Raw genomic sequence first — 3,866 nt, 5'->3', positions numbered from 1 at the left:
GGCTAGGTCCCTCAATATTACTTGGTGAAAGATTTGAAGACACAAATCCCTATTTAAAATCTACCAGTATTGTGTCATAGCATTTTTACCAGAGCCCTTGTAAATCAAGACCTGATTTTTCTTTCATTTTATATTGCAGTGTGCTGACACTTGGACATTAGCCATACTTTTCACTTCAGCAACTTGTCTGTGGCTGAATTACTGTCAAACAATTAAACATGCCAAAAGACTTTTCTCCTCAGATCTTCTACACTCTGTGTAGGAAGCTTGTGCTCAGCAGGGGCAATAACAACCTTGAACCAGGCAACAAATAGTCAGTGTAGTTTCACTTACAAACATCCCAGAAAATGTGTGGTCAGGATAATGGGAAGCAGCAGGACCACCCTAGCTTCCCCAAGCATGAGAAGGAGGCAGAGACCTGGTTATGGTGGACAGAGCAAGTCTAAGTCTTACTGTTTCCAAATGGAATAAACTGAAGCAAATCCATGTCAGGGAGCATCTCTTTAGGACAAGAGAAGTCTTGTTAGATGTGCAAGTGCTACCCTTGGCTGGTGTATGGTAGTGACTTTACTTGAGAAAGATTAGACTGTGCCACTGCACTAATTCTTTTCCAGCAGGACCGTATTCTGTAGTGTTGAGACCCTGGTGCTGTTATTTGGGGATTGATAGCTTACAGGCAGGTCAGTGCACCTGTATTGACCTTCCCACCATCAAAACACAGATTGCCTGGAGTATGCCTAGTCAAAACTAGAAACTACCGTGAACTTGAGGGACAAATAATGACTAAACGGTTGATATTCAATCCGTCAGACCATAGGAAATAACCCAACTACCCTGGCTGGAGGAGCATGGAAGACAGTTTGCCGGATACAAAATGTGGTAATCGCAGCCTTGTCTAGACAGACACTTCACTCCAGACTGTCTCCTGGGGAGCGACAGATCACTCATTAAAATGACTTGCATCTCTACTGAATGTTAATTAACAGAACTGTGAGGAGCAGGTGTTAACTTGTTTTATAGATTCATTATAGTTCCTGAGCTCCCTAGACACAGTTAGATATAGTTACCAAACATTTAGAAGTTCCTGATTTTGACCCTTTTTGTCTCATTTACAAACTTGTACTTGTATATGTAATTGTATTTATTCACACTATTTTAAGGATATTTTAAAGTCAGGCATTTAAACCCCAGGAGCTGCAAGAGAAGTCCACCAACAGGTGTTCGGTGGGGAAGGATGCAGTTTGCCTGCATCAAACTTGCGGAGAGATTGTCAGCTCCCTCCTACCTCCAGCTCAGCATTTGTTTTTCACCTCTCTCTTCGGGGATGCTACCATTCACCCAACTGTCATAGCTGCTATCTAACAGCTGCCCAACTCAAACTATCTGAGATTGCCCAGGTTAGTTTACACACTTTAATTCATAGAGGTCTCTTATATACTGTAGTGTTTTTAATTGAGCTGGAGAGCAATTACATAAATAGCTATAAGCCACACAAAGGGAAGTTATGTTGGGGTTTATTTGTGTGTTTGAGGTGTGGAGAGGTGCTCAGGGCAATAAATTCTTCACAGAACCAAAATGGGGGATGTGACCAACATGTCAGGCTCATTTTTTAACACCTATTCGACCTTTTACTGCACAGGGGTCAGCCTGTCAGCTCCGCTTTTCTCACATAGAGACATTCATCTAGCCCTCTTGTAAGGCAGTAGATGGAGATTTGTTCTTCATTTACCCAAATGAAAGGTCTTGAACCTGTATATCCCATGCTACCATCAAATGTTCAGCTCACCAAAATGCCTGCAGGGCTGGCTTCCCTCTGACCCAGTGCACTGTTAAACAATCAAGTAGCTCCAAGAGCAGATGTTGAGAATGTTCCATGTTCTCCATGCTGGAGAGCATATCCTGGTGGTGGTGGTGGTGGTAGTGGGCTTGTGATCCTGGTCTCAAGGAACAGAGGGGGGATGTAAAAACATCTTCTACCTATGCAAGGAATCCCACAGCCACTCATCTGTTGAACTGATATTCTTTCTCAAAACTTTAGTCACCAATCAGAAAAATCTAAGAGTTACTTTAGATTCTCTTTACAGTAAAAAATATTGTAGAAACAATAGACACCTCTAGAGAATAATTCAGATTTCAGTCTTCCTGTGATGATTACAAAGAAGCCTAGTGTGACCACAGCCATAATTAAAATGCCTCAGTTAAATGTCTAGAGTTAAGGAGGAAACCAGGTTTTGGTGCCTGAAAACAGTCTCTAGAAGCTGTTGTCCCTGATTTCCAGGCTGACCTTGACCCAACAGGTGAGTTTTGAATATGTCTGCAGGCTCTGTTGGATGCATTTCACAGCTGAAGGTCTGCTCTTTTGATAACTCTATCAAGGCTTCAGAGCTGAACTGTTCTAAAGACTGTGCAGACAGTCTAGAGAGCTGTGCAGACAGCCAGCATTAAGAGGTTACTACACCCTCTTTGTTACTGCACAGAAATGATGCAATGTAGAATTTAGGGAATAGTAATGGGTGGAACAGCAAGAACTGCTATGATTTAACCTTTTACCACCTTATATGTCTGTGTTTTATAACAACTGGGCAGGATACAGTGCTCATAGGATGTTGAAACAGGATTTTACAGTAGCTAATAGATACCATTTGCTGTAAAGAGAGCTTGACAAACACTCTGAGCTGAAAATAACTACACCTATCAGTCCACAAATTGTAATCACTCCAGTAAAAACTTTAGTAGAAGAGAACATTGCTTTATTATAAATGAAGATGTGACTGTGATTCTCTATTTTAAAGGAAACCAGTTCTGGGGTACATCATTCTGGGTGCTGCATTATCTAATGGCTTGCAAGATCAGGTTTTCAAGGCCTAAAGTCCATCCTATTAGGATAAATAGGGATTGGCAGGTTTCTTTGAATACATTGGAGGCATTAAAGCTATCATAACTAAAAATTTCTATAAATATAAAGAAACTTTGGAGCTGGCATATGGACTTAAAGGAACAAAACCCTTCAGAAATAATAAAACTTCTCTGATCTATGAGATGACTTGACTACCATCTGGGGAGGCTACACAATCATCAGGCAGAGTAGAATATTGCTTCAAACTCCTTAGTCCCAGTGAATCATAACAGAGAAGCTGATAATGACAAGAATAAAAGAAAACATAAAAGATGTTTTTGGAACATGACAAGTGAGAAACTCTGCCAAATACAGATCCGGTCTTCAAACCCTGAAAATAATCCACAGAATTTACTGACTTTAAAGGGCTCCTGACAACTTTAACTTTACACACTTGATCTACAGTGAGATCTTCATGACTGCCTTGACTTTGTCAAAAGGTGTCTGAGTCATTTTGATTCCTCACTCAAGGATTTTAATTCTGCAGTCTTGTCTTCACCCAGACTCCACCCAGCATCCTGAGAGCGGCACCCGGGCAAACATTACTGGCAGACACTGAGACAGGCACTGTCTGTTTTAACTGCATTGCTCACGACAGATAAAAAATCACAATAGTGAAAACCATCTGCTGGGAGGATTTTGTCCCCACAGTGGGGTATATGAGGGAAATGCTGACTGCATTGACTATGTGTGAACACAGCTTACGTCAGTCTGTTAGGTGGGAGCATGCAAAGCAGTTCCCTCCCTTCATTCCATGTAAGCAAGCAGTGGGGATAAAGTTTGTCAAAAGCTGGGAAAAGACCTTGTTATTTGAGTTTCAGCTGAAAAGGACTGAATTCTGCTCCTCATTAGGGAAGTTCAGTTCTAGAGGAAATCAAGGGGATGCTGCATAAATGCTGTGTTTCATAAAGACCTCGGTTCAGATTTCATTTGAACATATGCTTGACCTTCACTTCAGGGCTCCTTAACA

The sequence above is a fragment of the Manacus candei genome, unplaced genomic scaffold, assembly GCF_025592945.1.
Source record: "Manacus candei isolate 608988 ecotype Guabito, Panama unplaced genomic scaffold, ASM2559294v1 h1tg000043l, whole genome shotgun sequence".
Classification (NCBI taxonomy): Eukaryota; Metazoa; Chordata; class Aves; order Passeriformes; family Pipridae; genus Manacus; species Manacus candei.
This window is presented reverse-complemented; position numbering follows the sequence as displayed.